Source organism: Arachis stenosperma, chromosome 8 (genome assembly GCF_014773155.1).
Source record: "Arachis stenosperma cultivar V10309 chromosome 8, arast.V10309.gnm1.PFL2, whole genome shotgun sequence".
In the NCBI taxonomy this organism is placed as follows: domain Eukaryota; kingdom Viridiplantae; phylum Streptophyta; class Magnoliopsida; order Fabales; family Fabaceae; genus Arachis; species Arachis stenosperma.
In genome coordinates, this window is record NC_080384.1 from 37,615,370 (window position 1) to 37,639,134 (window position 23,765).

Consider the following 23,765-nt stretch of genomic DNA (forward strand, 5'->3'; position numbering starts at 1 on the left):
AAGGATGCTTTGTATGGACAGGTTGGTGATACTAGTTGGACTGAATAGTTTGGACATCTTGTTGATTTTGGGTGGACATGTAGGTTTTGGTAGATGGGAGGCCTTTGGGGTCAACATTCATTGGCCTTCCATTAGCAACATGAGTTTCTAAGATTAACATACTAGATGGGCCATCTTGTTTTTTCGGGTCGCTAGCAGAAATGGGCTTGGGAGTGACTGACAGGGTCTTGTTGTTGGCTCTTCTTTTGCTGTGTGGAAAAATTATTCTTGTCTTTTTCTGTAGGTGTGGCATTGGAAATAGAAGCTTCCACAATTTCATCACCTTGCTACACATTAGATTCTCCATTCACCAACACTGTAAATTTCGAAGAAATTTTTTCCTCCACAAATATATTTTTGTTTCCTTTTTCACCTTCACCACTACTTGTACCTTCACCTCCTCCCCTTGCAAGTTTCTTGCCACGTGTTGTCCTTTGTACCAGCCACATGGACCATAATTATCCTTATTTTCTTGTAAGACCTCTTTACCCTTGTGATTTTTTTGAATCTCTTTATTGCTCCCTTCCTCTTCCTTTTCAGCTGACTGAGATTTTTGCCTCTGTTCAACCTCCTTCCTCCTCAATTTCAGGCATTCTGATTTTTCATGGCCAATTCTTTTACAGTGGAAACTAACCTAATGATTTTTTTGTATTCCACATTGTAAGTAATCCCGTTAATTTGGTATTGGGAGATCAGAAATTTCTCCATCTCCACCTCTATACATAGCTGCGCGAATCTGCCCCTTGCCACCTGAGCAGTGTTCACATCCACTTTCAGAGTTCTTCACACAACATTTTCTATCTTTTCCAGAATTCTTCTATTGTAATACTCAATAGCTAGACTAGGGAGGTGGATCTAAACCGCAATTTTTTCAATGGAAGTAAGAAAGTGATTGAATTCTGGTTGCCATAACCGGATAATTAAATAGTGGTAAAACATTTTCCATGGCCCTTCAGTAATAGCAAAATCTAGGTCCTCAGAGTTATAAAAATGTACTAGAAAAAATCATTGCCTAAATTAATCACATTCAAGCTTCTTTTTTTTTTTTCACATTGCTTCTAAAATCTGCGTTTCAAAACAGGCAAGGAGATTTCTCTTCCCAACAGTTTTACTATCAAAGAGTCCCACCAACGGCTCCTGAGTTCTCTCTGCATGTCTTCTCCTATAATCAAGCTGTAGATACCTTCCTTTGTTTTCTCAACTCGGACCTCACTCTCTTCATCCTCCGAGTCTGACTCTGTTACCTTGTTTTTAGCTTTCTTGCCCTCATCATCAATCCTCTTAGTAGCGCTACCGTTCCTCACAATGGTCGCAAAGGATGGGGCTCCTCCCGATGCACCAAGGCCATGCCGCTAGCTGTCTGTAACTGGTTGCGGGCTGCATACCACCACATCCACACCTTCTTTCGTCTTTTCTGCCTCCATCCATTCTTCCATTCTGAAAACATTGGCCATGCCCCTTAAGTATTCATCTCCTTCCCCTGACTTTCTCACCTTCTTTCCTAATCTATGGAGAATCTTGCCTTCCTTCCACATTCTCTCCCTTGGGTCATGCTGACGGGGTCCCTCCTCGGACGAAGCCACCACGCATGGCCTCCCCTTTAATTTATGCAATTCCTAGACCTGTTCCTCATCAAGTCCATTTCATTTCCTTGATAGTCATGCCAACAGAGTGGGCGGGCTGGGGTAATTCCTTAAAAAAAAAAGACGTTTATTTTTTATTTTCTAATATTAAAAACTTAAAAATTTATTTATCAACCCCGAATCGAATTATTATATACTATAATTGAAACATAAAGCATTATTTGTACTAGTTTGATTTGTATTAGATTTTATTTGAATTAAATCAAATCCACAAATTCCGCAATAAATCATCATATAATTATTTTGATTGGGTTGATCATATATAGAGACATTAGATAAGTGACCTACTCTAATTTGTTAATTTTTCACTCTTTTGAACTAACATATATATTAAACCGAAAACATTTACAGGGAATCAAGGAAACCATGAAACAAGAAGTTCAAATGCATAAAAAGAAGGTGAAGATGTATTTGTCTTCTAATGACAATAATATCTTACAAAAGTTATGTTTAATAGATTCAATTCAACATTTAAGTATATCTTATCATTTTGAACATGAAATTGATGAAATATTAGCCCAAATCCACAATGATTTTACCAACAATAATGACCTTGTTACAAAAGAATGCGATCTTCACTTTATTGCATTACTTTTCCGTTTATTTAGACAAAAAGGATATTACATTTCATCAGGTATGTTTAAAACTCATTTTTCTATCTTATTTATAATTACATTACCTTAAAAAAAATCGTACTAATTGTTAATTATGGATTCACACTAGTTAGTATATATGTGAATTACATAGATATTTTCAACAAATTCAAGAATAGAAGGGGAGAATTTGATGAAATAACTGATGTTCAAGGAATGTGGAGCTTGTATGAAGCTGCACAATTAAGAGTTCATGGAGAAGATATATTAGAGGAAGCACATGAATTCACATACAATAGACTTAAGTCTATCACCAATCAATTGAGTCCATCTCTTGGTGACCAAATCAATCAAAGTTTAGGACAACCTTTTCACAAGGCAATTCCAAGAATGAAGGCAAGGTCATATATATCTTTCTATGAAAAAGATCCTTCATGTGACAAGGTTGATCTTCTAAACTTTGCAAAATTGGATTTCAATATGGTGCAAAAATTGTATAAAAAAGAAATTGGTAGCAACACCAAGTAAGTACTATACTTCTACTCAAGTTCTCCTAGCTAAGTACTATACTTCTACTTAAGTTCTCCTAGGTAGTTTTTTTTGTAATTAGGTTATTTTCATATAAAAAACGTTAAAATTAACGAAATATTTTTTTAAAAATATGTGGTGAAAGATTTAATTAGATTTTTAATTATGAATATTTCAATTTGCAAAAAAATAAGAAGGATCTAATTACAAAATTAAAAGTAGTATACGAACTTAATTGAAAAAAAAAATATAAAAACCTAATTAAAAATTTGATAAAACTATAAGGACCAATGTAATAATTAAACCTAAAAAGAACTCCGATAATAATTAATCATCATGACATAAGCTTTCACTAGTTGTATTATAGGTGGTGGAGAGAATCAGATTTTGCAACAAAGGTTCCTTATGCAAGAGACAGGATAGTTGAAGTATTCTTTTGGCCTTTTGCTATGAACTCTGAGCCTAAATATAGCACTGCAAGACAAATAATAACCAAATTGGTTTTATGTATCTCTCTTGTGGATGATACTTATGATGTTTATGGCACGGTTGAAGAACTTGAACTCTTCACCAGAGCAATCCAAAGGTTAGATCTTAGAATAAGAATTCACCAAAGTTTATATTATGCTATCTCAATAAAGAATAAAAAGAAAAAAAATAATATCTTTATCAATCCCATCATTATATTTAGTTTTTTTTTCCTTAATTTTTAGACCTTTTATGTTTTTATTTTTATTTTTCAGATGGGATATTCGTTACATTGAATCTCTTCCAGAGTGCTTTAAAGTCGTTTTCAATGCAATTGTGGAATGTTTGATGGAAATAGACGTTTTCATGAATGATGTGAATGGAGACTCAAGCTTAGTATTGCAACATGTTAAACAAGCCGTAAGCTAATTTCATTAACACACTTATTATTTAGTTTATTAATGAGCACTTTAATTAATTAAATAACTTTATTATATATACTTGCAGTTTTCTGATTTTGTACAAGGTTACATGGTTGAAGCAAAATGGTGCCATGAAGGCTATATTCCAACATATGATGAGTACAACTGTACAAGATTAACGGAGTTCTCACTTCAGCAAGCCCATTGTTTACAACAGTGTTCACTGCCTTCGGAGAATTTGCAACCAAAGAAATATTTGGTTGGATTTCTGATATTCCACTCATCTTAAAAGCCACATCACTTGTTGGCAGACTACTAAATGATTTGGCCTCACACAAGGTAGAGATTTTTCTAATTTTTTTAATTAATTTGACATTACATAAAATTCAATTTTGATGCTATACTTCCTCACGTAGAATTCCGTTAGGGACTCAATAGAGTATTTGTACAATTGACTATTTATTTGGTCCACTATGAGTTAAAAAATAAATATCTAGGGTAAAATCCTACTAATTTCTCAAACACAATACACCCATATTATCTACCCATGGATAATAAACATCTGATATCCTACTGAATCGAACATCCCTATACCCCCATGGTACACATTGTATAGATTTTTCATTGACTTCTTATACTTCCTCATATAATAATCATGTTAAGTGTATATTAAAATCAGCTACTAATATAAAATATATGTTAAAATATAAATACACACTAAAAATAAATTAAACAATACAATATTTACACACAAATATATTATTGATTGATTTCAATATATAAATAATATTTTTATTAGTATAAAATAATTTTACGCATACATTCAATTATATAATATTATATTTATAAAAATAATTATTTTTATATTAATTTATAATTATAAAAAAATATAATTAAAAAATTATATAAAATATTTTACACTAGTGCATCATAATTAGATTCACATATATAAGTTTTTAATTGCTTTAATCTAATTTAATAAATTTTGGTAATAATGCCATGCATAATTTAACTTTCGCTTTTAAAATTTGATCAACATATGTAGTTTGAACAACAAAGGGAACATGTTGCTTCCGCAGTAGAAAGTTGCATGAAGCAATATGACTTTTCAGAAGAAGAGGCCTATAAATTTATTAAAAAGGATATCAATGATTCTTGGAAGGATATGAATGAAGAGTATCTCAAGTTAACTGAGAAAATCCCAAGACCCATCCTTGATTGCATTGTTAATTTGGCGCGCATATGTGAGTTTCTATATGCAAACTTTGAAGATAAATACACCAACTGTGAACTTCTGAACGATCACATCATGGCACTGCTTTTGGACCCCATCATCGTGTAGCAGTTTCCTCAAGAAATAAATTGTTTTAACATTTGTTCTAAATAAATAACTCTAACAAATTTTATTGTAATATAATTAAGAAACTGAGACTAAAATTTTTTTGTCTCATTCTATTGCATCCATTGTCACTACAACAATTCAAATAAATATAATATATGGTCAGTTTGAAATTATTTACTATCACAAAATCGCCTTTGCAAACGACGCATGTGCTTGTGGAATAATTAGGGATGACAATGGGTAGATAGGGTAGGATTTGGACGCTACTCTAATTCTATCGTGGGTTGAAAACTTTTTTAAAATTCTATTCTACTTTATTCGTGGGTTGAGAATCTCTCAACCCTAACCTTATCCGCACCCTAAAGTTCTAAACTCTACTCTATCCGACTCTATCCGCAGAAAAATAAAATTTTTTTAAATAAATATAAAATTCAACCATTCCAAATTTTATACATATTAATAAAATAAAAAATAAAAAATTAATTTCAAATTAAAATTAAAAATAATAAAATTTTAAAGAAATTTAATATAAAATTACAAATAATATAATCATCAATTAGTTTAATAATTATTTTAATTTTTTATAAGAGAAAAATTATGAGTTTAACACTTACTTTTTTCATTACATACATAATTTATATATATATATATATATATATATATATATATATATATATATATATATATATATATATTTATTAGGGTTGCGAGTTGAATACCGTAAATAGAGTATATATTGCCAGGAATAATTTATTAACCATCTCAAAATGGAAGTGCACCAAAATCACCATATAGTCGAATTCATTAATTGGACCCCGGCCCATATAACAAAAGTCTGGTATTTTACCTTTTCAAAAAATTTTTTTTAATATATTTAAAAAAATAAATTATGGACTTTTTCGAATCTTATTATATAAATTTAGAGGATGATGACAATCTAGTGGCAAGCTTGTCCTAGGATTCTTTTTATTTCCAAATTGCAGTATAAAACTCTATAATCGTGGCTGCTTGCAGTAATAATAATTAGGGCTACATATTTGGATTTTCTACCAAACAAATTTAAATTAAAATATAGAGTAAATCATTGAAAATGCTCGAAAAATTCAGCTGTCTAAAAAGATAATTTTAAAAGATAAATTAAAAAAAGGGTAAAAGAGCTATAAAAAATTTGAAAATTTTGACAAAAATAATGAATTAATCATCAAATAACTGTTTTCATTTATTAAAAATACTGCTAATACCTTATAACATTGACATATAAACATTCTTGTCAAATCAATACTTTTTATTCAACAATAACAGAGTTATTTATAATTAGTTTTTTTTTTAATATCTAAAATTTTCGTAAGTTCTTTTTAATTTTTATCTTTTAAAATTATTTTTGTTAGTCGTAATTTTTGGAGGAATTTTTTATAGTTTTTTTTCTAAATTATTAGAAATATAATTGTTCGTGTGTTCTATTCTATCAATTTTAAATTTTTATGAGAAATAATTTCATAATATAGTATCAAATCTTCTATGACTTAAAAATTTAGAATTTTACTTTTGTTAATCCAAAAAAAAAATCAGCATAAGATTAATAACAAAATCTCACAAATAGTTACACGATTTTAAAAAAGATATTTACTTAAAGAATAATGCCCTTTGAAGCATAAAAATTAGTTAAAATAAATTCTGGTCTATTATCGGAACGAATAGTTTTGACTTTGGAGTTGAATTGTGTTTCAATTAAAGTAATAAAATTTTTTATTTGATTTTGTACTTCTCCTTTTGATTTTAATAAAGTAACCCATGTAAAGCGGCTAAAATCATCAACAATAGTAAAAAAATATTTATGATTATGAATAGAACTTTGTCGAAACGGACCCCAAGTATCAAAATGTAATAAATCAAAACTTGCATTGGTTTTGTTAAAACTTTGAGAAAATGAAAGTTTCTTTTACTTAGAAAGATGACAAATGTCACAAGCCTCATCATGATGCATAGAGATAAAAGGAAATTGTTTATGTAAATGATTAAGTCTTTGCCCAGAAGGGTGTCCTAAACGAAAATGCCATATATTGGAAGGTGTAATGGGTGGAGATTGGATGGAATTTATGGAGTGTGTAGTGAGTGAATTTTTACTGAAATTGGGTTCAAAGACATATAATCCCTCTCTTATTCTGGCCAAATCAATCGTCCCCAAATTGTTGCTCTATAAAGTGCAAGAAGAAGATAAAAAAGTGAGTTCACATGTGAGTGCTGAAGTAATTTTTGAAATAGAGATAATATTAAAGTTGAAATGAGGTAAATAAAGAGCATCATGAAAAACCAAAGATGGTGAAAATTGAACGATGCCTTTATAAGAAACAGTAGCTTGAGAACCATTTGGTAAATGAACAATAATAAGAGAAATTTGTGTGTAAGAAATAAACCAAGACAAATTTGATGCAATGTGATCTGTGGCACCAGAATCAATGATCCAAGTATTCAAGAATGAATCTCGATTTGAAGAATTGTTAATAGTAGAAAAAGTATTGAAAGAACAAAGATAATGAGTAGTTGGACTTGGCAAAAGCTCAAGTTGGTTTGAAGGACGAGCTTTTTCATTAAAGGGAAGTGCCATCAAAGAAAAGTGTTAGGTTGACGAAAGGTCCAAAAGAGACTCCGGAAGAAGTTGCTGTTGTGCCCTTTCTCCTTGATCCATGGATGTCAGCAGAGCTCAAGAGGAGCTCTAATACCATAATAAAACGGAAAGAGTATACAAAGATAATAAAATTGTGAAAGAATAATAATGAAAGAAAAGAAAAGATGAAGAAGTTTTATTGATTGTTGATTGATTGAATTGTTCACTATGAAGGTAAAACTAAGTATATATAGAACATTAGTCTATGAAAGATAAAAGATAAGATAAAGATAAGATAGAGATAAAGATAAAGATAACTATAAGATAAGATAAAGACTAAAATTATAATTGAATTTGTGTATTCTGTTGGGCTGAATTTGTGGTCCGTGAGACGTCTTTATTGTTGTCATGGGCTGAGGTAGAAGAGTGATTTAATAGATATATTATATCAATTTTTTTTGTCAACTTAAGATTTAAAAAAAAATGGATTTATGATACAAATATATTATGTTCAGCTTCCCACTTGTAACATTTTAGTTAGTCTGCATTTCAATTGGGTATTTATAATATTTAGGGCTGTGGTATACTTGTGATATATAAATCCCGTTTACTTTATTCTGTCCTAATATCAATTGCGGAAACAAATTCTTTATCTATTAGAATACAAACAAATTCATGCAATTTCAATATATTAAAGAGGGGATAACAAAAGTTTGGTATTCTCCATCATTTCATTAATTACTAACACAAGGGTAAAGTAGTACAAAAGCAAGTACAAATAATTAAAGCTGTAATATTTTGTAAGTATATGTATATCTGAACAAAAATATAGAAACATTAAATTGAGAGAGAAATAAAATAAAAAACAATATTTCACCTTTTTTTAATTATTGAGATTTTTATTGGATAAAAAATGAATTTGTTTGGAGAACAAATTTTATTTTTAAGATATAAATATAGCATTTGTTTGGAGAACGGTATTGTGGACACTTTTGAATTTGATAATACCATTCCTTTTTTATATATATTTTAAATTATTATTTATTTTATTATTTTATTTTTTATGATAATTTAAAAATAATATAATAAAAAAAAGAATGATATTATGATAGAATCTACTCTATATTTTTTTATATATTATCTTACACCAAAATAAGATGTTATATGCATATATTAAATATATCAAAAATACTATTCGTATACTAAAATTTTAGTCAACGTTGTTTATGCAAAGATTGAAGTCGAGTTTAATTATTGATTTGACATCATTCGAACTGAAGACCCGACAATATATGATTGTACTAATAAGATGTAGTATAACAAGTGAATTCAATACCGGAATGAGGGCGGTAGATTCAGCCATATAACTACAAATATTTTTGAGTGTGTTAATTGAGTGCTCAAAAGTGTCATGAACCTTTTAAGAAAAAGTATAAGTGAACAATGAAAATATTAAACAATGTAAAAAATAAATATATCGAATGTTCATTTTACTAGTTTACGAATGGTTATTTTAATATTAAAATTTAGAGGATTAATTTAAAAGTGTAGTATATTTTTATTTGATTGGTGGTTGTTCATATTGTTCAACAAAATTATTGTCTCACTATCATTCTCCACCTTTTAATTTGTTCTTTGGTAATGTTCGCTTATAGAAAATTGGCAGAATTTTTTGTTCATAAGAGAAGAGAAGCTGACATATTGTTGGAGACATGACATATTGTTGGAGACAGGTCAGCAATTTAATTAAGTCTCTTGTGAAGATAACAAAGGCAAATTTAAAGACATCGATATTTTTCATGGTGACACTAAAAGATAGGAATAATTCAAAATTTACGTAGTCGAGACTATTCCAACAGATAATTTCTCATTCAATACTTATAGAATTTTGTTGAGATATCGGACTTGCAATTGGGAATAGTTTCCAATCCTTCACTACCCATGTTACTATACAGTTATTTGCTATGCATATTTTCACCAGAGTTAGACAACATATGTTCACGAGAATTTTTAGACCTTTTATATTTTTATTTTTATTTTTCTTTTTCAGATAGGATACTCGTTGCATTGAATAATCTCTTTCGGAATGCTTTAAAATCGTTTTCAATACGATCGTGGAATGCTCGATGGAAATAGAAGTTTTCATGAATGATGTCGGTGGAGACTCAAACTTAGTATTGCAACATGTTAAACAAGCCTAGAGCACCTACAATGGTGAGTTCCTCTTTTACTTTTTTCTGACACATAGGAACTCTAACCATTGGAGGAGAGAATGAATGAGTTCCTACACGGGTCTCAAGGTGAAGGAGTCCCTCTAAACAGGGACTCAAATTAACCAATAATAATTTGTCATTTGGCAAGTTATTTTAAAAAAAATAATATAAAATCTAAAATAATTAAATAATTATATTAAATAATAAAATAATAATTAAATTAGTAATAATTATAATAAAAATTATATTAAATAATCATATTTTTATTTAATTAATAATTTATATTAATTATTTAAATAATAATTAATTAGATTAAATAATTAAATTTTTATTTAATTAATGATTTATATTAATTGTTTATATCATAATTAATATTGAATATTATTTATATTATTATATTAAATTATAATTAATTAAATTTACTTACATTAAAAAATAAATTTATTTACACCTTACAAAATAATTCTTAGTTGAGTTAGTTATTTTTATTTTTAAAATTTAAAATGCTAACGATATTATTAAAATTAGCAGTTGTAAACACAAAATTATAAATTAGTGTAATCCCAAATTATATATTGTGTATTATTGTTATATATAAATTTATTTAATATTAATATCTTTTAATAGTGAATTATTTTTAAATTTATAAATTTAAATAATATTATTAAAAAATCAATTACATTAATTTTAAGTATTTTAATTAATTAATTAAGTGGGACCACAATAGGGACTAAAGTTAGTTCCTCCTAATGGAGAAGAGAGAGATGCTTTGAGTTCCTATTTACCGTTTATGACGCAAAAGCTGATGTGGAGTTACTTTTTATGACAAGTGGGCCATAAATAGGGACTGAGATGAGTTCCCTACTGGAGATGGTCTAAGCTTTCATTAATTACACTTATTATTAGTTTATTAATAATAATTTTAATTAATAATCACTTTTAACTAATTAAATAACTTCCTATTATATATACTTGCAGTTTTCTAATTAAATAATTGGTTCTATTTCAGCTTTTGATTTTCTTTTTTTTTTTATGGTTAAAATTGATTGATGAATCGAATGACTTGAAAAAAAAAGTTTAAAACTACAATTTGAAATTTATTTAAATATTTTTTAATTTGTAAAAAGAATTTATCATAGTTTAGTGGTTTGATTTAATTAACTAATTTATAAGATTAAAAATAATTAACATTAATTAAGATAATACAATTAAATTCCTCCATTCAAAATTCAACAACTCATAAAGGATATACAATTCTCTAATAATTGAGGAATGGCTAGAGAATTCACTCACTTTTTAACAAGACAAAATAAAAAGAAATCTTGTTTAATACATAGCTGTCCACTTGGCCACACATTTTTCACATACATCTGAAAATGGGCATCCAGGTAGGGACATTAACTCATCTCCCTTTGCATGAGTGAACCATATTCTTTCTATATATAGTAATTGGTTCTTAACTCCTTACTATCGTTCATTACCCACTACTATACATGTCTCTTTCAGCTTCGGTTCCAGTGATGCCTTCGACTCAACATGGCCCTTCTAACTCAAAGCGACGCTCTGTAAATTTTGCTCCTAGCATTTGGCATGATACTTTCCTGAAATATGCTGATTCCGAATCTTTGGTATGTTATTTAATTTTGTATATGCATATACATATAATCATATATGATCAAATATGAGTATTGATATATCTATATTATTGTTACATGACTTAACACTTCTACTAGTTAGTTAGTGTAGTGGGCTTATGTGTATAAGATTAGTTACAAAATTTATTAGTGACTTAATTACCTTGTACAAGAGAGAAAAATCAGTTAGCAGTAGAGTAATTAGTGACTATATATATCAACAATATTTTTTTGTATGGTCAGTTTTTGCATTCCCATTTTCAAGTATAATGATGATTGAGATGTGAATAAGAAACACACTCTCCTTTCTCTGAATTTTGTGAAGTTGCTCTTTCATCTTCCAGAATTCACCACTTTCACATGGTGCAGTGAGCGTGGATAGAAGGGTTGAGAAACTTCAAAAGAAACTTGAATGCAACTTTGATTTCGTCTCCCTGCTGATTCAATTAACCTGCATGCAGTTTCAATTTCTTCTTCTTGCAAATTCAATTTCATCTTCTTCTCCTTCTTTCTTTCCTCTTCGATTTCATCTTCTTCTCAGTTTCTTCTTCTTCTTTTTTGTTTCTTCTTCTTCTTCCTTCTCCCTTGAACTCACACAATAGAGACTGATGAGAGCTACTTTGTTCTGCACAAAATTAGTCCAGACAAATAGTGATCCGATCAGCGAGTTCTAGGGCGAAATTCTACAAATCCATCAGTTCTTAAAATTTTCTTTAAAATAGAATTCAGAGCAAGAAATTGAAGAAATGGTGTCAGATAACAATCCACCGTTCTCTTCTATAGACATCCAGGCTCTTGCAAGTTTGGTTAACCAGATCAATCTTATGCAATTGAATGCAACAAGAACGCAATCAAATCCTGCATTGGATCCAGTGAGTCCCAATTTTTTGCATCCCGGAAAAAATTCAGGTTCTTCTTTACTTTCGATTCCTTTAGTAGGAAACAATTACCAAATTTAGGAGAAAGCTATGTGAAGAGCACTTACATCAAAGAATAAACTCGGATTTGTAGATGGATCAATTAAAAAACCTAAAAGAGGAACTACATTGTTTATTTTAAGCATGGGAACGATCTAACACATATGTGGTTTCTTTGATTAATCAATCTTTAAGCCCTGAGATAGCTAAGAGTGTAGTGTGGATAAATTCTACTGAGGAATTGTGGAAAGAATTGAAGCATAGGTACTGTCATGGAGACATATATAGAATTGCAGAACTAGAAGAAGATCTATTTGCTACATGACAAGGAGAGTTAACAATTACTGCTTACTATACAAAATTGAAAGAGATTTGGGAAGAATTAGATAATTTGCGCCCGATCCCAATCTGTTCAAGATGTTCTGAAACTGCACCTGTGAATTGAATATATTGAAAGGTTATAAGGAAGAATCAAGTGTTGTAAGACTCTTGCGTGGATTGAATTATCAATATTCTATTGTACGATCTTAAATCATGCTGATGAAACCATTGTCCAAGGTAGACGCAGTTTTTTCTGATTTGCTTCCGCAAGAAAGGCAGTTTAACATGAATGAAATGGTTGAAGAGAAGGCATTAATAACCAATGCAAGAACTGATGGTGAAATTATTAGAGGAAGGGGTAAAGGCAAAGGAGGTAGGGGAGGCCATGGCAATTATCACAAGACTGGAAGAGGTTCAAAACAGTGCAGCTATTGTGGTAAAAATGGCCATCTAATAGACACATGCTATAAAAAGCATAGATTTTCTCCTCATTTCAAGAATGGTGGTGCCTCTATCAACAATTTGGTTGCTGAAGAAAGTGATGATAATAGCAATCAATCTCAAGAAGCATTCGGCAATTCTGAGCTTGGCTTTACTTTGGAGCAAAAGGAAGCATTATTAGCTCTCTTGAATCAACAAGATGCACAACCAAAGCATAGGATAAATCAAATTGTTGCCACCACACTTCCATCAAACCAAGGTATCTCTTACATAATGTCAATGTCCATTTTCAGTCCAAAATTCTGGATCATTGACTTAGGTGCTACAAATCATGTTGCCTATTCAAAGTCATTTTTTCAGTGTCTATATCAAATAAAACCTGTTCTTATTAATATGCATGATGGTACCAGTACAATAACCCAATATGCAGGAACCATAGTATTCTCGGACCAGTTTAAATTGTTTCATGTGTTTTTCATTCCAACATTCAAATTTAATCTAATATCTGTGTCTAAATTGACTGCTGATTCAAAATTAAAACTTACATTTGATGAATTTGGTTGTGAAATTCAGGAAAAGATTACCATAAAGACAATTGGTGTAGCTGCATAGAGGAGAGGCTTGTATGCTTTTGAAAACCTCACACCTGTTCAAGCTGCATCTTCATCTGTTCTTCCATCTACATCTGCACTGGCTATTCAGCCTGCACAATCTGCATCTTCATCCGTTTTTTCATCTGCATCTACACTGGCTGTTTAGTCTGCACAATTAGATAACTTTGAGTTCTGACACCTCAGATTAGGACACATACCTCATGATAGGATTGTTGTAATGAAAAAAGAATACAATGACTTGAATTTTTCTGCTTGTAATAATTCTTGTGACTCATGTCACTATGCAAAACAAAAAAGATTACCATATGTAACTAGAATTTCAAAAAGTGAAAATAAATTTGACATTGTCCATATGGACATTTGGGAACCTATAAATACATCTTCAATTTCTAGTTTCAAGTATTTTTTTAACTGTGGTTGACGACAAAAGTAGATTTACATTGCTATATTTTATGAAATTAAAAGGAGAAGCCGCTGATTTGGTCAAAAATTATGTTAAAATGGTTGAAACTCAGTTTGGCATGGTAATTAAAAAGGTTAGAACAGATAATAAAAATGAATTTAAGTTGCCAAATTTCTATGCATCTAAGGGTATAATACATCAAACTACCTGTGTTGAGACTCCTCAACAAATTGGCATAGTAGAGAGGAAACATCAACACATTTCAAAAATTATAAAAGCATTGATGTTTCACTCAAACATGCCTAAAAGGTTTTGGAACTTTGCAGTAGGACATTCAGTGCATCTAATAAACAGAATTTCTAGTACTCTACTGCATAACCAGTCACCCTACTACATTTTGAAACAAAAATTACTTGATATATCATACCTCAAAGTGTTTGGATGTCTCGGATATGCATTAACATTAACAGCACATAGAACAAAACTAGATCAAAGAGCTCTCAAGTGTGTATACTTACGGGTCAAAGATGCAGTTAAAGGACACATTCTTTACAATGTTCAACAGGCACGTTCTTTTCTATTGTTTTGAAGAAATTAATTTTATTTTTAAAATATATTATTCGTTCTTTAAATTTATTAGATTACTTTTTTAATTTTAATATTGACGGATCTTATTTATATCATATTTTAGGGTTGGTGTTAACATATCATTTATCCCTTAAATTTGTCAAATAAGTATTTTTTATTATTTTAAAATTAACGTAGTCTTATTTATATGATATTTTATTGAGAATAAAATTGCTATAGAAAACCTTTAAAATACTAAATTATAAAAGCACACAATAAAAGTATATGTATACATTATCATAAAAAGGTATAATTCAAGAAATAACAACAAAAAATGTTATCCTAATTTAAAAAGAGTATATCTATAAACTCAAATGCATGTTAGTGATTTACAAAAGATTAATTTTTCTTAAATATCATGGATATTCATGTTTGTCTTGTTCTTTTTCAAGTGGTAGGTCAAAATATAATTCTGAATCTGAATAGGCCTTCATTTTCCTACAAATAGTGGGAGGATAGAAGAAATGAATATGCTTATTTTTTTCGTTTTTAAATATCAAACTATAAGAGAATTAATGAAAAAATTAGGAGAATACAAAAATTGTGTACCTAAAAAAAATCTTTTGTAATTTATCATATATTTTTTTGTCAATAACTTCTTGCATCTTAAAAAATTATCAGATTTTGTTTACCATAAAATAACCATATAAAGGTTTATTCAATTAAATTGATTGCTTATTATATAAAAAAATTTAATTAAAACATGTAGAACTGTGATATCTTGTTTTGTATTGAACTTTCTTAAAGGACAAAAGAAATAACATATTAATCCTTGTTTATTATTGACAAAATATAAATTAAATGATATTACATCTTTTTTGTTAGGAAATTTTTTTAATAACAATTACCTATTATTGTTTTGTATCAAAATGAGTTAGTTGTGTTCTTCTAAATTCATTGCTGAAAAAAAAAGTTAAAGTTTTAACATAATTGGTATATAGGACGAAATAGACGGAAATATTTATTATGTAATAAAAGTTTATTGCATTACCTTTTATTCTTTTAATCCAATATTTTTCTTTTTACCATCTTTTATAATTAAATTTTGTCTGCTTTAACTGTACCTTTTCAACCAATAGAATAAATTTTGATTGGATGAACCTGAGTCAATTTCACGTTTGATCAATAACACTAAAATAAAAATATGTATCATCAATTAGTTATCATAATATTAGTTGAGGAATTGAATTAGTAGTAACAATGGTGTCTCGACGTACACCTATATTTCAAAAAATGCAAATTTTATATGTTATATACTGTTTTGAAAAAATAAAAAAAATTAGCACTTAGCAATAAAATAAAGCGTGTTAATTAAGTTGGTTAATTTTGTTAATATTCTACGTTAAGAAGATTTAATGTGCAGACAAAATAACTTATATCAATGTGTTTATATATTTAAAGCATATAAAGATATTAACTAGGAGATCTATTACTTGGACCAATTCCGTTATCATGTATTTTCGTATCTATATTTTTAAAGAGCAATATAGAAAATAAGCATAAGTTAAACTAATAAGAGAAGAATTAGTTATCATAATATTAGTTAACTTTGATGGCGTGAAACAAAATATCGTAACTTTAATTATTTTAGAATTATTAAAAAATTAGTGTTTAGCAATAAAATAAAGCGTGCTAATTAAGTTGGTTAACTTTTTTAATATTCTATGTTAAGAAGATTTAATGTGCAGACAAAATAACTTATATCGATGTGTTTACATGTTTAAAGCATATAAAGATACTAACCAGGGAATCTATTATTTGGACCAACTCTGTTACCCTATATTTCTGTATTTATATTTTTAAAGAGCAATATAAAGAATATGCATAAATTAAACTCATAAGAGAAGAATTAGTTATCATAATATTAGTTAACATTGATTGCGTGAAACAAAATATCGATAACTTTAATTATTTTAGAATTAATCTATATTTTTTTATTATAATACAAATAATTTTTTCTATATTTCTATTATATTTTTTTATAGTGTTTTTTTTCAAAGGTTTGAATCTCGTCCATTCATGTTGAGATATTTTAATTTATTTTTTTAATTTATTACCATAAATTAATGATATGATGAGTATTTCATCAATTGAGACAATTAAAAATACAAAATATGTTTAAAAAATAATTTATTTATTATATTGTAATGTATTCTTGTTTTTTGTGTGTTTACGTTGATAATAAAAGAAATTAATCTTTATAATAAAAGGAATTAATTTTTATTTATGCAGTGCTTTTTTAATCATAGGGGATAAAAAATAATATCTCTTATAATTTTTTTAACCGTTATATATAGTCTATTATATATTGGTATAGACTTGATTAATGAGTACATTTTTATATGTAATTTTTAAAAAAATAAATATTGGACATTAAAAATATATAAACCATGTGTTGTAGATTTAATTATTATTCCAATGACTTTAGTTAATGATGATTTATTTTTCTTTATAATTTAAATACTATTGTCCCATTGAAATAACTATTAATAAAATAATTATATTTTATATATTATCAATTATTGTACTATAATGATATATTGTTGATCACTTATATACTATTGTATTATAGGCTATTATGTATGAAAAATACTAATAAAAAATAATAAATAATTAATATCTTGTTGACGTAATTTTATTTATACCATTATTATGATTATGGTATAACGTTATTTATATTTTAATAATTTTTAAAAAATATCATACAAAATTAAAGATAAAAATATTATGTATTCTGTAGCGGGTAAATCCAATTTTTTAATAAAATAGAAAGAGGACAAGAGAGAAAAAAAAGAATTGGATACTAAATCTATGTATTCCCATTATATATTGATTTTTAACCATTATATATAATCCATTATATATTAGTATAAATTTGATTAATGAGTACACTTTTATATGTAATTTTTAAAAAAAAAATAAATATTGGACATAAAAATATGTAAATCATGTGTTGTAGATTTAATTATTCCAATGACTTTAGTTATCAATGATTTATTTTTTTTATAATTTAAATACTATTGTCCAATTGAAATAACTATTAATAAAATAATTATATTTTATATACTATCAGTTATTGTACTATAATAATACATTGATCACTTATATACTATTATATTATGGGCTATCATGTATAAAAAATACTAATAATAATAAAAAATAATAAATAATTAATATTTTGTTGATGTGATTAATATAAATATAGATATTATAATATTTATAATATATAAATATTATATATTACATTATATATTATATTGTAGGATGAAAATGAAATATATTAAAAAATATCATTATTATTTTAACTATTAATTTTTTTTAAAATTATTTTTATAGATGAATGATGTCTGAAAAAGTTGGATATCAAATTTTTAATATTAATTTTATAACTTCATATATGATTGATGTGTTGTTTGATTAAGAAAGACATCGCAGTATATGTATAATTTCGTGATATATATAAAATAAATCATGTATAGTAATATTAATATGATTAATTTTGTTACAGAATATCAATGATAAAATAGCAATCGATTATATTTTTTTATTTTTATTCATGCGTTTTCATTTCTGTGTTTTTGAAAAGTAAAATATAATTGTTAAGAACTAATTCAATTCATAACAAAGAAATTTAAACTTAGTTAGCGTGTTACCTGTAACAAATTGATGATAAGTGATAACTCTAACTATTTGTCTAATTGTAGTCTACCCTGTGTTTGTAGTTAATGGGTATGTCCACTTGGCATTGGAGTTGGAATTAGAGTTGTATTAGTTGATATGGCAATTTATTTTTCTTATTGAATCGTCTCTCGATAACTTGCACGTCTTCTAGTTAGGTATTGTTGTCTTTATTCTTCGGTCATGTTCTATCTTCTTCGTCTAGCATAATCTGTCTAAATGGGTCGACGTTGACGTGACTGTTGATTTCGTGAAATTTCCATTTCTATTAGTCGGAAAGATAGCAATAATATGTAGGGAAGAAAAACGTCTGCGAGACCAAGTTTAAAAGGAAAAGAGTAATTTAACTCCGAAGGACCAAGTTTAAAAGGAAAAGAGTAATTTAACTCCGAAGGTTAAGCATGACTGAAGGTGGAACAGTTTTTTTATTGAAAGTGTGTTAGTTTTAAAATTGAGTACGTAGTAGTAGTAGCAGTTTTTTATGTTTTAAAATATGTCGTGGGTTGATAGTGAATCAGTTTGATATTCTATCGTGGGGTAAATTCTTTTCTTGATAAAAAAATAAAAATAAAAAAGATAGAGAACGTAGTAACAATTTGTTATATTAAATCCAGTGTTTAACAAAAAATAAACCGGGGATAAAATAATAAGAAAAAAATTAGATACCAAATTTTTTTATTCCCATTATATATTGGTATAGTTCATTATATATTGGTATAGTCCATTACATATTATATTGGCATAGATTTAAATAATAAGTATACTTTTATATGTAAGTTTTTTAAAAAATAAATATTGGACATCAAAAATATATAAACCATGTGTTGTAGATTTAATTATTCCAATGACTTTAGTTAATAATGATTTATTTTTTTATAATTTAAATATTATTATCCCATTAAAATAAATTAATAAAATAATTATATTTTATATACTATCAGTTATTGTACTATAATAATATATTGATCACTTATATACTATTGTATTATGTGCTATTATGTATAAAAAATACTAATAAAAAATAATAAATAATTAATATTTTGTTGTCGTAATTTTATTTATATCATTATTATGATTATAGTATAACGTTATTTATATTAATTATTTATATTTTAATAATTTTTAAAAAATATTATGAAAAATTAAAGATAAAAATATAATTAATAAATCTAATTTTAAAATATCATGTATCCTGAGTATGTAGTGTTAGTTTTCTTTATTAGAAGCGGTTCAGTTTTTAAATTTTGTCGTAGATAAACCTATTTTTTAATAAAAAAGAAACAGGGCAAGAGAAGAAGAAAGAATTGGATACTAAACATGTATATCCTCGTTATGTATTGTTATAGATATACAATCATCTTTGTAAGGTTTTATAGTGGTTCAAAAGAAAAATGTCTCCAAGCCATCAATTGTTGAAGCTCCAAAATGCTATGTGCCACCGGTGTCTTGATGAAGCTTCTTAAGACTGCAGTTTATCTTCTTGTAAGTCTCATTACTTTTCACCGTCTTACCATTCAGTTAACTTGTCTAAATCCTTCTCTCTATAGGTTACTTTCAATTTGAATGCCTAAATTTTATTTAATTGTTGACATAGTGATTTTAAGAACAATTGACCTTATAATGAAGAGATGAATGCATTGGGGTTATTTTGATTGGTCATTAAAGTTAAGTGAAGTACTTTCTGAGAAAGATCATGTAGGGACATGGCTTTTTTTTTTTGTGCTCAAACTAGAATGTGGTAGTGTCATTGTGTATTAGAAGTTTTATTCAATTTATTTATGATAAATAAACTCTCAACTATAATGAAGCCTATTCTGGCATACCACCATCTTAAATCATTCCATTTGAAAAATGTTAACCTACAATAATATAGCTGTTTGTAGCTGCCAATTATTGGTTTATTAGTAATCAGTAATTTAGTAATTCTCGACATCTATAGTGAAGACTTTTGTGACATCCCACCTTCTTTAAAAGCATTCAATTAGAAAAAAAAAATGGATGCATGTGGCTGGCAATGGTTGCATTTAGTTTTGTGTTAAAATATCTCCATTAGGAGTCAGGAGATTCGAAAAACTTGCTGTGAGCTCTTAGATTTAAAGGATGCTATGGAGAACTTATGTGGCAAAATGCATTCCAAGTTCTTGGCTTTCCTAAGGTAAAGGTAAACAATATATATTCCTCATTCCCATTTAAGCGGGTAGCATTTATATGCTTTCAAATGCCAAGAAATTAACCAATCAGGATTGCCATTTTTCTATATAATATATGTGTGTGTGTGTATTGTGTGTATAGTTCTTTAATTGAGTACGAACATTATTTCAGAGGTATAAGACATTTTCCTTTGTTATTGATTTTGTAGGATATGTGAGGAGGTTGTAGAAGTGAAGCATGAATTAATTGAGCAGAAAAAGTATATCTTAGCTCAAGGTATTCTTGTACAATACTTAATGACTGGTGTCAGCGGTGAATTGGAAGAGTGGAATAAGTCGAGTCGCGATCTTGCTGAAATTCAATCATTGCCACATAAGTATATGCTGTTAGTCCATCATGTTGTGGGTTTAGGTTTATGTCTTAATTTATCAACTTTTGAGCCAGGTGTTATACTGTGTGATTAGGTGATAAATTAGCTCTTACATATATCTTGGATGAATTGAAATTATTGAAATAAAAGTTGAATTACGTTACTTGATTAATGTAAACTAGATGCTAGCTTCTAAGATATTATTTGATAGTGAATTAATATGGTTGCTGAATTTTCTATTGAGTTCTTGATATTGAGCATTGAGGCTATAATAAAATGTTTTGGAAAGATGATGGTAGTTTTAACCTAGCATAAGTATTTAAAAATAATAAATGGTTAAATTACACAGTTGGTCTCTACAGGTTTTTACATTTTTAGTGAAATTATAAATTGGTCCCTACACTTTAAAAGTTTATAATTAGGTCTCTAAAGAGAATTAAAATTCGCAATTTAGTTCCCACCGTTCAAAAAATGTTTCATTTAACAGAATATTTTCAGCATATTTTCTATTTTAAAACATGTTTGACATTAGGGACCAATTTACAATTTTAGTGAAAGTATGGAGAGCAACTGTGTAATTTAATCATTTGAAAATGACCAAAAACTCCTTAGGCTATCTGAACTCACCCCACCCTACCCCTCCCCAACTCTTTCACTCTCACTTTCTCACTTTCTAAAATGACATCCCAACTCCAGCACTCTCTGTCTCTCACTTCGGTTCACCATCTCCACGCCAGATCCACTGCATTTGTGCTCACGAGTCGGGTCTCGCCTCCTTCCTCCATCTCTCCTCTCTCATCCGGCGACTTTTTCTTCTCTTCCAATCCCAATACTGAAAACCGATAAATGGATGAGAACAATTCCAATCCCAAACATGTTCAAAGCGAACAATTCAATATCTAAAAAATTAGCAACAAATCAACATAAAAATAGCAACTCAATTTATCAGTGGATCCGGCGCAGCGAGGGAGGCGCACGAGAGGCACGGCGATGGTGAGCCGAGGTGAGAGACAGAGAGCGCTCGGGTTGGGGTGCTATTTTGAAAAGTGAGAAAGTCAAAGTGAGAGAGCTGGGGAGGGACGGGGTGGGTTCAGATAGCTTAGGAAGTTTTTGGTCATTTTCAAATAGTTAAATTATACGATTGGTCCCCATACTTTCACTAAATTACAAATTGGTCCCTAATGTCAAACATGTGCAGCTCACATACTTAAAATAGAGAATATGCTGAGAATATTATGTTAAATCAAACATGTTTTGAACGGTAGGAACTAAATTACAAATTTTAATTCTTTTTAGGAACCCAATTACAAACTTTTAAAGTGTAGGGATAAATTTGTAATTTCGCAAAAAGTATAGGGACCAACTGTGTAATTTAACCATAATAAATCTGACACTAGAGATATTGTGATGGTTTAAAATAGTCATTAAATAAAGAAAAAAGATGTTGCAGGAATTAAAAACTTAGTGATGGTTTCAAACTGCCACTAAATATATTGTGATAGTATAAAAAGTCACTAAATATAGGAAAACGTTATCGTAGGAATAAATAACTTAATGACAGTTTCATACCACCACTAAATATATTGTGATGCTTTAAAACAGTCACGAAATATAAGAAAAAACTGTCACATTATTTAAAAACTTAGTGACGATTTCATACTGTCACTTAATATAACATAAAACGCTTATACAAGTGTTACAAATTAGTGACGATTTTTTACTTCCAAAACTGTCACAAACAACTTAGTGACTCTCTTTACCAACGATGGTCCAAAACTATTGCTATGTCACCTGGCGACCTTAAAATTGGTGGCACTTTCTAACTGTCGCGAAAAAATTTAGTGATGGTTAAAACTGTCACTAAGCATTAAAAAAAGGGTCGCGAAAATGTTGTTTTGTTGTAGTGCTTGGCCTGCAAATTAAACAAACTCCTCAAGGCATCTTTGTGCACTAAGTAAAATATGCAAAGGAGCTAGTCAAGAAATTTGGATTGGAAAACTAGAAGCCTATGAACACTGCTATGCATCCAAACATCAAAAAGAAAAAGCACGAACATGGCAAGGATGTGGATAAGTCACAGTATAAAGGAATGATTAGGTCTTTGATGTACTTAGCCTTATTATGTCCTGACCTCATTCAAAGTGTGGGTTTATGTTCAAGATTTCAGTCTCAATTGAAGGAATTCCACCTTGCTACAGTACAAAGAATAATCCAATATGTTCATGGAACAACTAAATATAATTTATGGTTTCCTAAAATTGATTCTTTTAATCCTATTGCTTTTAGTGATGCTGATTTTACAAGTGATAGAGTAGATAGTGAATCACAAGTGGCATCTATTATTTTCTAGACAAATCTCTCAATGCTCGGTGTAGCAAGAAGCAAGCTACTGTTGAGGCCAAATACATAGCAACATTCCTCTACTGCTCTTAGGTTCTATGGTTGGAAACTCAACTAATTGATTATAAGATTAAGGTTGAAATATTCTCCTTATGTGCAATAACATGAGTGTCATTAACATTTTAAAAAATCTAGTTTTGCACTCTCGTACTAAAAATATTGAAGTAAAATATCACTCAATACGTGAATATATACAAAAAGAAAATATTAATGTTTAGTTCATTAAAATCAAATGATCAATTGCTAATATTTTTACAAACTCTTAACTGATGATAGGGTGTATAAATTAAGAAATGCTTTGGGTATTTTAAGTAACGCTTATTTATTTTGATTGAACTGACGATATCTTTTGAGTT

The 23,765-nt window shown here is 28.5% G+C and overlaps 1 pseudogene; it reads left to right on the forward strand.

Moving 5' to 3' along the window:
• Positions 1-2,048: 2,048 nt before the first annotated feature.
• LOC130945934 (probable sesquiterpene synthase) lies at positions 2,049-5,035 on the forward strand (annotated as a pseudogene).
• The last annotated feature ends 18,730 nt before the right edge of the window (positions 5,036-23,765 follow it).